The 12,227-nt window shown below is 40.1% G+C and overlaps 2 long non-coding RNA genes across 3 annotated transcripts in view; one reads left to right on the top strand and one right to left on the bottom strand.

Annotated features, from left to right (window-relative positions):
• Nucleotides 1–12,227, top strand: part of LOC139075160 (uncharacterized) — a 32,639-nt gene that overhangs the window by 18,639 nt on the left and 1,773 nt on the right. The window contains exons 3-5 of the long non-coding RNA XR_011525284.1: nucleotides 1,589–1,640; nucleotides 10,985–11,187; nucleotides 11,717–11,874. This is a non-coding gene — a long non-coding RNA (uncharacterized lncRNA). The remainder of the gene's footprint in view (nucleotides 1–1,588; nucleotides 1,641–10,984; nucleotides 11,188–11,716; nucleotides 11,875–12,227) is intronic.
• LOC103567782 (uncharacterized) overlaps nucleotides 3,850–12,227 on the bottom strand; it is a 30,253-nt gene continuing 21,875 nt past the window's right edge. The window contains exons 2-4 of one of the 2 annotated variants that reach the window (XR_011525285.1): nucleotides 11,057–11,203; nucleotides 8,708–8,842; nucleotides 3,850–6,588 (exon numbers count right to left, since the gene is read on the bottom strand). This is a non-coding gene — a long non-coding RNA (uncharacterized lncRNA). The remainder of the gene's footprint in view (nucleotides 6,589–8,707; nucleotides 8,843–11,056; nucleotides 11,204–12,227) is intronic. The other variant, XR_011525286.1, reaches the window with a different exon arrangement.

The following is a 12,227-nucleotide window of genomic DNA, read 5'->3' as shown; positions in this document are numbered from 1 at the left end:
CATCCACTGCACTGTTAAGACTAGACTGACAAGAAAAAGATAAACAAAAGCAGGAAAACATGTAACAGACGATAGTCCAGACACAAGAGGGTGAGGTAAGGGGAGAGGGAAGGTAAGGAAGATGTTACAAAGCAAGCAACAGCAGGACTGTGATGCTCTTTGCATTTATCAGGTTGTTAAGAGGGCAGTAGACCTGATTAGCTTGATTCATAGGAATAATATGGCTAAGATAATATAATAATATGACTGATAAAAAAAGAAGATTTGTTGGGTGGTGAATAACTTCTTTTTGGACATTTTGAATTTAAAGCATATCAAGAATAAACAAAGAAATTTGGTACATTGATATATAAGTTTGCAAAGCAGACAAAATAGCCAGATAAATATTTGCTATATATATACGCCCACTTCATTAAGAGGAAATCCCATTGATAGAATACATAGGATGCCTACTACCAAGAACGACATAAAAGAAATATTATAATTTTGTTGCAGAAATGATGATAACAGGCTCTTGAGAACTTAAATAACTTGTTCAAGATCACACAGCTTATAAATAATCAAATCTTTTATGTTTCCTTGGTTATCAATAGATCTAAGTCAGAATACTCATCACCAGTGATGATTTTCAATCCCTTAGGCAAGGAGAGCTCCAAGTGTGAAGAAGAAGAGAGAAGGAATGAACAAATGACAGACTGACGAATGAATGAATGCATGATATGTAAATTTTAAAAAGAAAGAAATTCTGTCCACCTGGGATTTTCTTTTCCTGCTTTCACACTAAGTCATGTAGGTTGTTTTGTTTAAAATATTACCCAGGGGCTGACCTGGTGGTGCAGCAGTTAAGTTTGCATGTTCCACTTCGGTGGCCCAGAGTTCATGGGTTCAGATTCCGGGTGCAGACCAACACACTGCTTGTCAAGCCATGCTGTGGCAGGTGTCCCACATATAAAGTAGAGGAAGATAGGCACAGATGTTAGCTCAGGGCCAGTCTTCCTCAGCAAAAAGAGGAGGATTGGTGGCAGATGTTAGCTCAGGGCTAATCTTCCTCAAAAATAATAATAATAATAAAGTAAATAAATAAAATATTACCCAAAATTTAGCCTTTGTTTTCAAAATAAAATCTAAATGAAAAATCATTTGTCTCTGATCCCTTTGTTGTTGCCATTTTGCAACCCTTAATACACATTAGTGTAATCTCAAGATATTTCTACTTGGAGCCTCTGTAGATCTTGGGCAGATCTCCTTTAGGCACTACAGCTGTCCCAGAGAACTGGGCAGAAACTTCTAGTCTTCACTTAGTTCAGAAATCCCTGCTAGGCCGTGTTTTATGGTTCGCTAGGCAAACATATCTTAGAGACTGCATGGGTCTTTGTGTTCGTATGCATGTTAGCTTGTTTTTTAGCTTTTAAAGCACTAGTTGTGGAAACAGAGGTTTCTTTGTGCTAACTGAATCTTGACAGGTGAACTTCGCCTTGTTTCAAGGCATTCTCATTCTTTCCAGAAAGACATTAACTTACCCAGTTATTGACCGGAAGTTATAATTTAACTGCAAAATGAGAGCTCTGTGTTCTCTTCCTTCTGACAGATTCATGTCCACCGGAGCACATCATCTTCACAAAAGATGACCCACCCACAAGGTAAACTGTGAGGATTAATGAGACTTGGTAATGTTTATATAACTTTTTAAGCTCTTATTGGAAAAGTGCTGTGGTGGCCATAGGAAGTCGATCTTAATCTATCTGTGTTCAGAATAAGAATCCTTTTTCATAAATTCAACTTTTTTTCTAAGATAGTATAGGTTAGTAACTAGCAGTTTTCCAAAATAGGTCAACATGTCTTTGAGACCAGTTTAAATTATAGCTGGTGTGAACTCAGTTATTCCCTAGAACGGAGGTCCTCCAATTTTAGCATGCCTCAGAATGACCTCGAGGGCTGGACCCCAGTCCCAGAGCTGAGGATTCAGCAGTTCTGGGGGGAGGCCCAAGAATGTACATTTCGATCAAGTTCCAGGTGAAGCAAGTTTTCCTGGTACTGCACTTGGAGAACCACTACCCTAGGAAGACCACTTTCTCACCAGTGGGGCTGAGAACAATAACAACCAGGGGAAGTTGTGAAACTTCTCTAAAGGGGTTAAGATGGGGTCATTTTAAATTAGATCTCTTTTGTTTGTTTTCTTATTGTTTATTCGTTTTGGAAGGGAGTTGTGAAGAAAAAGAGAGATGGCATCTAATACTCATATCTAGACCTAGTGTTATTTGATTAAACTTCTGTCAATGCCTGTTTCAAATCCAGTGCCTCTGCTCACATCCTCTCCCTCCACCAAAAACAAAACAGAGCAAAAATCTAAGCTAAATGTTGTGGTCTCTCCCCAGCACGTAAAAAGTTAACAACAGTGCCAAATACAATTGCTCAGGTCAGTGGAGGGTAAAACCACCATTTGGAAATGCTGTGAGAACACAAATAGTTTAAACTGTAGAAGAGGCCGGAGGAAATTACAGAGGGAAAACTTTCCGTCCAAGGTTCCAGTTGCCAAGGAGTCTGTGTAGGTTGCTGGAGACCTCACCCCTCCGTGGCTCCTCTGTGACTCACTGTGTTCCTGGGAAGCCTCAGATCCAGCGACCAGAGAAAACTCAGAAACTCTGCCTTTGATCTCACTGGGATGAAATGCACCAGAGAGCTTTGGTTTCTAAAACATGAGTGTTTTTGATCAAATAGACAGTAGCAGAGCCTATATTCCGATTCCTAGAAGTCAGTCTGGTTCTGGCCCAGGTGCAAAGGTTGTGATTGGAGAAAGCTGTGTAATGGGTCCCGCTGCAGCCCCAGAGGGAGGGAGAGAGGGCAGGGCTGGAACCCAGATTAGATGTCTGCTTGGAGTTGGCACAGTAAAGTCACTCCTGTTAAATTCTTGGCATCCAGCCCTGACTCCCCTTTTTTGGAGTTGGACGGCCTCCTACGGGTAGAAACTCCTACTCATGAAATAGCTTTTCTCTCTGGATAAATTTTGTTTATTATTAGTCCTTACCATTTCACATTTTGCCCTTGCAGGTACAAATTCAGTACTAATTGGGAAGCAAATATCTTAATTTTCCTTTCCCTGACAAAGAAGAGAGTATGACCTAATGCTCCAGTGCTAACAAACTTTTTCTTGGTTTAGATCAGTGCTTCTCACACTCTAACGGGCATGTCAGTTACTCGGGGATCTTATTAACAAGCCCAATCAGATTCAGTAGGTCTGGTTGGGGCCTGAGATTCTGCATTTCTAACAAACTCCCAGGTATAGATGCTGCTGGTCTGAAGACCAGGCTTTGAGTAGCAAGGGGATTAGTTCTCAACCTGGGCTCCTCGAGAAGGTCACCCTGAGGGGCTGTTTTCTCATTTGCTATTTTTAAAGACCAATACCCAGGTACCCAGAGATTTTGATTTGACTACTCTGGAGTGGGGCCTGGTATTTTTTTGAGAATTTCCTAGGTGATTTATTATGCAACTGGGATTGAGAAAACAAATCCAAATTAATGTTTGTCCAACCAAGATTAGCAATCACTAGAGGGTCAGAATCAGAAATAACATTACAAATACTGTTTAAATGACGTAGAATTGAGCAGAATACAGTAGGGCTCATTATAATAGTGTAAACATTGTTTGGTGAAACTTTTCAGCTGTGTATCTGTGTGGATATACAGCTCTCAATGTAAAACATTATGGAGGATTACAGTCAAAAAACTTTGACGATCTCTGCTGCAACTACTTAACTCTGCCATTATAGTGAGAAAATAAACATGGACAATATGTAAATGAATGGGCATGGTTGTGTGAAATTTGTTGAAATAATTTCATACAGTTTTTACATGTCACAAGATATTGTTTATTGATTGCTTTTCAACCATTTAAATGTATAAAATCATTCTTAGCCCGTGGGCCCTGTGTAGTTTCTGACCTAGGTTGAGATATCTTCTTGGTTTGAACCCTCAACTTGATAGGGTCAGTTACGAATTGCCACAGACTTGGTCCCAAAATAGTCTCCTATTATGGCTACCTCATCCTTTGTATTTTGATTAAAAACATCTGAATTTAGAGGTAGGCCTTTTGTGGTTGTTGGTAATAATAATAATTGTTGTTAAAACAAAATACTATTTTGGGCTTTAAAAATCTATGCCAAAGTCCTATATTAAATATGGCAAAGTAGTTTTGCCTAAGAATAATGGAATCACTGGATCTTCAGGTGTCTTCACCCTTCTCTGTGTAGCATTTCACTTTGATAATGAAATCCCAATGTTTCCATTAATGAATTGGCAGTTTATTATAAGGAATAGATTTAACAGGTATGCTTTGCAAATGAACAGTTGATGACAAATGCAGTTGACCAAATGCAAGTAAATTCCTTACCAGAAAACATGATCCTTTCATACTATTTACAAAACTTTTGTTCTTCAACAGAAAACTAACCAATTTCAATGAAAGCCATAGTTAAAACACTCCTCCTTTCTCAGTTACTTGGTGTATTGTATGTTTCATAGTAACCTGTTGATGCATTTTATTTTGGGCCACTCAAGGGACCAGAGATAAAAGCCCCCTGGGTACTTTTTGGGGTGGGAGAAAGTGTTCCACTTATTTTGGCTAGAATAATAAGATTTATTGAATGCCCACTGTGTAGCTGGTACTCGACTCAGCCTGTGAAGACATGGCAGTTAAAAAGCAAACCACGACTTCTGAACTCATGGAGTGTACAATCCAGGGGCAGAGGTAGCTCTTGGGCAGTTACAGCTAAATCTGGAATTAGCAACTGTGATGAAGCCAGCTGTGGGTGCTGTGAAGAGAATGTGTTAGGGAGACTCAGTTTTGCCTAGCTGTTTCAGAGGAGGCATCTTTGAGGAGAGATGTTTTAGTTGAGGAATGAAAGAAGCAGGGGTTACTCAGGACAAGAGTGGAGGAAACACTGCCCCAGACAGGGAAGATCCTGCAGGAAAACTCTGAAGAGGAAAAGCAGGTGGCAGTTTCAAAGGACTATGAGGCCATGGCAACCAGAAGCCAGAGGCAGGAGGAGGGCTGTGCGAGCTGAGACCAGAGAAGTAGGCAGGGCCTGGTGGCCAGGTAAGGATATTGGCTTTTATTCTAAGAGCATGAAAACTCATTTTAAGGATTTTTATATGGTAGTTACATGAACAGATTTGCATTTTTAGTCTCCAGGGGGGCCCAAACTCACGTTCAGTTTGTTCATCTTCAAGTTCTGACAGAGCAGCACATAGCAGAACTCAATACACATTCACCATTGCTATTAAAGAAATGCCCGGCATCATTCTGGCTACTGCTTAGAAAATAGATGGGGAGGGGTGTGATAAGAATGAAAGTGAGAAGATCTGTTGGAAGATGCTGTGCTCCAGGCAAGAGTTGGTGGCATTTTGGACAAGAGTGGCAGTGGTAGAGAAGGAGCGAAGAGGGCAGAGTCATGATGTGTTTTAGAGACAGAGTAATAAGATCGGTTATTGACTGGACATAAGGAGGTGAGGAAGAGGGAAAAATTAAAGGTGACGCCAAGATTTTGCTTGACCCACTATGCAAAGAGGAACATGGGAGAAGATACAGGTTTCATGGGATAGATTAATCAATTTTGGAAATGTTTGATTGTCTATGAAATAGTTAAGGGGGGGCATCAAGTAGGTAGTTGCATATACAAGCCTGGAAATCAGAAGAGAAGACTAGAATGACAATATATATATAAAAGTCATTGGCATGTACATCATATTTAATTTATTTTTGTAATAAATGACAATTTAGTACCTAATATATGTCAGACACTATTCTAGTCACTGAGAATATAAAAAAGAATATGAAGTTTCATATATGAAGTCCTTTGAAGACCAGTACTTATATTAACCAGAATATACAGTTAGAATTAGAGAAAGAGGAGTGTTTCAAGAAGATGCCAATTAAGATGTGAAAATGAAGACAGAGAACAAGCCATTAAAGATCTGGAAAAGTGTGTTCCGGACCAAGGAGGCAACAATTGCAAAGTCCCTGAAGGGGAAGTCAACTTGATGTGCCTGGGGAATAGCAAGAGACTTGGTATGGCGGGAGTGAAGTGAACAAAGAAGCAACTAGAAGAAAGGGGGTCTGAATTACCTGGCACCTTGTAATCCATGGAATAGTTTTTCTAAGTGTGATGGGAAGTCATTGGAGGATTTTGAACAAGAGAGTGATGTTATCTGATTTATATTTTTCAAAAATCTATCTCTGTTAAGAATAGATTGTAGGGTCTAGTGAGGAACAGGGAAATCCATCAAGAAACTACTAGAGTACTCCTAGTCATATATTTGTTGATGCTATAGGCTGAATTGTGTCCTACTCAAAATTCACATGTTGAAGCCCTAACCCCTCAATGTGATGGTGTTTGGAAATGGGTCTTTGGAAGGTCATTAGGTTTAGATTAGGTCTTGAGGGTGGGACTCTTACAAGAATTAAGAATTTGGGGCCGCCCCGGTGGCGCAGTGGTTAAGTTCTCACGTTCCACTTCTCGGTGGCCCGGGGTTCGCCGGTTCGGATCTTGGGTGCGGATGGCACCGCTTGATAAGCCATGCTGTGGTAAGCGTCCTACATATAAAGTAGAGGAAGATGGGCACAGATGTTAGCTCAGGGCCAGTCTTCCTCAGCAAAAAGAGGAGGATTGGCAGCAGATGTTAGCTCAGGGATAATCTTCCTCAAAAAAAGAAAGAATTAGAGCTCTTATTAGAATAGAGACCAGAGAGCTTGCTCTCTGTCTCTGCCATGTGAAAATACAGCCAGAAAGCAGCCATCTGCAAGCTAGGAAGAGGGCCCTCACCAGGAAACTGGTCATGCTGGCACTCTGATCTCAGACTTCCTGTCTCTAGAACTCTGAGAAAATTGATTTTGATTGTTTAAGCCAACCAGTCTATGGTATTTGTTATGGCAACCTGAGCAGACTGATATAGTCAGAAAGCAAAAAATGGTCTATAGAGGGTAGTAGGGACTGGACAGATCCCCTTACTGAGTTAGCTAATCTGGGCACTATGAGGAGTTTTAATGTCCACTGTGAACAAAAATAGTAAGTTTGCTTGGCCTGGGAAAGAAATCACTATGATTTTGAAGAAGATGCAGATCCTGAGCAGTACAGACAAAAGAACAGCTTCTAGGGTCTGGCAGCTAACTCTCCTTCTGTCAGTTTCCCTGTCATCTTCATTTTCTGTCTCTGAAAAAGGCCAAACTGTAAATGTAAAGAGAGCAGTTCCACAAGTTGTAGGATTAGTCAGTTCTCCAAGGAGACTCTAAACTCCGTCTGCTGCTATTTATTAGATCACTCTGAGCCATAAAAATCTATTGATGAGTGGTAGCCAATGATATGCCATTGCAACAGTAGAGATAATGCAATAGCCGTGTCATAAAATGGTTGCACATCATCATAGTCATGTTTCAATTGTTTCTCAAAGCACTAAGCACATTAAAGGGCTGTATTTCTACTGGCCGAACAGAATTCTGGTGCTGGAGCTCCTCCGAGACACCTGCTGTGAGTGAAAGGTAACATTGTGATGATTATTACTGCCTGGAGAGCAATGGCACAGACACGTGCCAGCTGCCTATTTCTATGCTGGACTATGTAACAGACTAGGCCTAAATCAAACTGAAAGTCAAATCAGTTAACTTTAAATTATATAAATTTCCCAATGGAGCAAAATCACAAGTAGGCTGACTTATCCTGTCTAATTTTGTGACCATACTTTGGGGAGCAGGCTGCAACGAGGCTTAGTGAGGCATAGATATATTACTATTCTAGAATATTCCTAGGATACCTGTTTCACAGCAGTGCATTCAGTATCTATTTTTCCTTCTGAGGAGTGCAGAGGCTGAGAAAAATCTCATTTTTGGTTGGCTGTTTGAATCTGTCCAGTCTTATTTCTCAATCCAGATCGCTGAAGAAAGTGTCTTACCCCTGCCTTATTAAGTGAATCACGACCGACTTCCAGTCACTTTCCCAGGGTTGAGTCAAGGCGCCTCCTTTGACCTCAAGAGTGAGAGCTTATCAAACCTGCAGCCCAGATTTGTTGGCCAACTGATCCTAGGTCTGGGATAGCCGAGAAGCCAACAAGCAGCCCATATCAAGGATTTTACCCCAGCTTTGCTCTCCTAGTGCAGTCTCCACAAATCCTGAAGGAGCCCTAAAATGCAGAGCCCCAGATACAGTCTAGAGTCGCGAACCCATGACTATACACCCAAACCACTGTGTGTCTGTTATCTCCCAGATCTCTTACTCAGGGAACCAACTGGGATGGAAAATAACCTTTCCTAGTGCTGCTCAGTCTTAAAGGAGCTACCACGGGAAATTGCTGAAGTTTTCTCAATTTTAGTTTTAAAAAAAGGTGAAGTTTGAATTAGAGGACCAAAGATTATAGTGCTCAACAAATACCTGTGTTTTTCCTACATTGACCAGCCTTCCTGACAGTTCCATCTGGGCCATGAGACTAGCTCTGCACATAGGATGAAGGCAGAGGGACAGAGTCACTTCCAGGCCTGGCCCCTTAAGACACACCACCTCTCTAGCTCTTCTGTGCCTTCATCCGTGGAGGCACTGGTAGGATTGCATAACTACAAAGTGGTGGAAGCCACCAGATCTGTATCAGACCAGAAAGTGAGGGAGAAATATATATCTTTATTGTATTAATGAGTGAGATTTTAGGAGTCTGTGTGTTGTACCTACCAGCACTGGTAATCATGACTCGTGTAGACTTTGGCCACCTCACTGACTTGGTTTTCAGGCACCGCACCTTGTACTTAGGCCAGTCTGATCAAGTGGTGGTACTCTCACCACGTTCAAGTAGCAGCAATCTTAAGGCTTGGGCACATGGGAAGAAAACCTCAGTTAAATGCTTGTAGTTAAATGCATCATGTATTACTGAGTAGATGTGCAAAACACAAGCTGAAAATTGTGAAAAACACCCAAAAAGTCCAAGCTACATTCAAGGAGATTATGTGAGGCAAGGGTAAAACAGTTAAATAACAATGGTTCTCACAAAGAAATTTAAAATATGTAGGGAGACATATATGGGTTGGATTTACCTGGGAAATCTTCAAATGTAGTCAAAGGCATAGCCCCAGGTAAAACAAACAAGAAAAACAGTAAATAGCAAAGTGCTTCTGAAGAAGGTATTTCCCCCCCAGGATTCAGTCATGTTGATGCTAACACTTTCAGAGCTGATAAGCATAGTGCTCGCTGTCTTCTCCTATGTCCTTCAGGCCTTAGAATGGCTTACAGTTCTTTTAAAAGTCAAGAGCCTACCTTCCAATCAAAAATTCTTACTTCATATACAACTTCTCAAAGATAATAATATACAAACAGCACACTGCACATAAGAAGGGTAACTCAAAAAGAGCAAAATACTAATGGTGAGTTGGAAAAAACACAAACACTATATGAGAGAGTCCTTTGGAAGAGATCTCGAGTAGACCAATTCAGGAAGGTGAATATGACCATAATGTGCAATATGGATTGGAAAAGGTGAAATACACTAATTACTGCTCCAATAAAAATCCAACAGATATTTTCCTGGGAAACTTTAGCAAGCTTTTGGAACATGTAAAGTCTATGTTTAAAAAAAAATAGAATAAGTAGGTAAGTATTTAGAATACATATTCTAAAAATAGAATAAGTGTAGGAAAGCTCAATATTGGGAGTGTATCAGTATGAGCTCATTTGTGTTCAAGAATAGATTGTCCCAGGGCCGGCCCCGTGGCCGAGTGATTAAGTTTGCATGCTCTGCTTCAGCGGCCCAGGGTTTCACCGGTTCGGATCCTGGTCGCAGACATGGCACTGCTCATCAGGCCATGCTGAAGCAGCATCCCACGTACCACAACTAAAATATACAACTATATAGTAGGGGGCTTTGGGGAGAAAAAGGAAAAATAAAATCTTTAAAAAAAAAGAATAGATTGTCCCTAAAATATAAACCTGGAGAGATGCCCTGTGTACTGTTCTAATTTTATATTATAATAATCAGAATCATTATTTAACTGAGCCGTAAATGTGAATATTTCTTACAGAGCAAATAAAATTGATAAAAGATATTTATTAAGGCTCTATAATACATATCAAACTGCTCATGACACAGATGTTGCCTTGCCCTCTGAGAAAATAAAAACACAGACTCCGGGCAGTAAAAGAAGAAACAGATAATAGGCAGATAATAAATAGGTGAGATTAAGCATATACATTGTTTAAAGACCAAAGTTTAAATGAACTCTAGGGCAGCAGGTGTAATATTCAAGTGTTGGGTTTCTATGGGAATAAAATAAGGAATACAGGCAGTCTCAAAGTTAAATTATTATTTATGTAAAAAATATTCTTACAGAACTACAAAAAGCCAAACCATAATGACACAATTTCTTTGGATCAATGTGGCCATGTTTTATCTTTGTGCTTTAAATCCTCACTGATGTCAATATTTCACCCCAAAGGGTAGAGTCTATTTGTCCAAATCATACTTTCCTTACATGTGCCCATATATCAGCAATCACCATGGAGAACTTCAAAGGAAATTTTATTTTCCTTTTTTTTTAAAGATTGGCACCTGAGTTAACATCTGTTATTAATCTTTTATTTCTTCTTCTTCTTCTCCCCAAAGCCCTGCAGTAGATAGTTGTATATTCTAGTCGCAGGTCCTTCTAGTTCTGTTCCATGGGACGCCACCTCAGCATGGCTTGAGGAGCAGTGCTAGGTCCACACCCAGGATGTGAACCGGCGAAAGTCTCGGCCGCTGAAGCGGAGCACGTGAGCTTAACCGCTCAGCCACCGGGCCGGCCCCCAAAGGAAATTCTCTTGAAACTCACTTAACTTTGCTGGTTGATTTTTGTTGTTTACCTCCTGAAATATATATTATGTGTAGAAATGAGGTTATTTCATGTCTATTAAGGGTATTATCACGTTACTTTTTCTAGAACTATAGAAGTCTAAATTAACTTGTATATGTCTTTTTTACAGATATTATCTCACAATAGTTCAATAAGGAAGTTTGTTTATTATCTCTATGATACAAGCAAGGAATCTAGTTACCTTTGGTGTGAGACAGAGCTGGGACTCGAACTTGAATTCTCTGACTCTAGATCTCTTGTCACCTCTGGTTCTATGAAGCATTCAAAACTAGGATAACACCATCTTAGAAAGTGACTGCTTTAGCAAAGCAGGTAAGCAGCAGATAACCTATTTTAAACATAGAGAAGTAGAGACAAAATAGAAAAAGTTAGTTTTTTTATTGACTTGACTGAAATGGCAGAGAGAGTCAGAGGCATTAAAATACAAAATATTTTATTTTCTTTAAATTTTGAGTTATAATAACAAAAATTTCTTAGTGAATCAGTTGAAAAGTAGGATGAAGCAACATGTATCCACAGATCATCTAAAAAATAATTGTTTTTCCTGTGAGAAATGGCTTATATTCTTCACGGCTAATTCACAAAACAAATAAGCACCTAAAATATACTTGGTTTATACCTCAGATACATATCTTTTGGGATTTGAGAGAATTAAAGAAAACAGAAAAAATACTTGATACGGGGCCTCTAAAAAGGTCCTTTCAACATTCTCCACATTAACTCATTTACCTTCAAATTGTTGCAATTACGTTCATTTTCTGATGAGTGAGGTGTCTCCGGTAACTCAGTGTTTAACGCATGTGTTGAGTTTGATCTCTCTCTGGTGTTTCTTCTCTCTCAGTTTATGCTGGTGACCCTATCGGCCCCGAAGATCACTGAATGGCTAGCGCAGAAAGAACTTTGCCTGTGGAGCCCTTGGTTAGAAATGGCTGCATTTCAGAGCCAAAGTACTGGAAGCTGCCAAAACGATTCTGAGCCATGGGAAAAGAGGCCTCCTAGGTACCTTACAGCTCATTTAAGACATTGCCCCTTATCCCCAGGCCTTTTTATCTTCAATGCCTTCCCCTCCATTGCAACCACCCCCAATGCTTAGAGACATTTTCAAACGTTTCTTCTTTCTAAAAGGAACTTTTCTGTGTCCCGCATTTCTTTCAATCCCCAGCCGTACCGCAAAATTTCTAGGAAGAATAGTGGCATTTGATGCTTCCACATCTATTCCTCCCTCTCTCTCACTGTAATCTGGCTTTCACTCCTCCGTTCTACGAAGCTTTTCCTTAAAAGTTCTCCAAAGATTCTGGATTAGCAAATACGGAGGCCTTTTCTGGTCCTCACGTTGCGGCATTTAAAGTGCT

This window comes from Equus przewalskii, chromosome 13 (assembly GCF_037783145.1).
Source record: "Equus przewalskii isolate Varuska chromosome 13, EquPr2, whole genome shotgun sequence".
NCBI classification, from domain to species: domain Eukaryota; kingdom Metazoa; phylum Chordata; class Mammalia; order Perissodactyla; family Equidae; genus Equus; species Equus przewalskii.
This window is presented reverse-complemented; position numbering and strand designations above follow the sequence as displayed.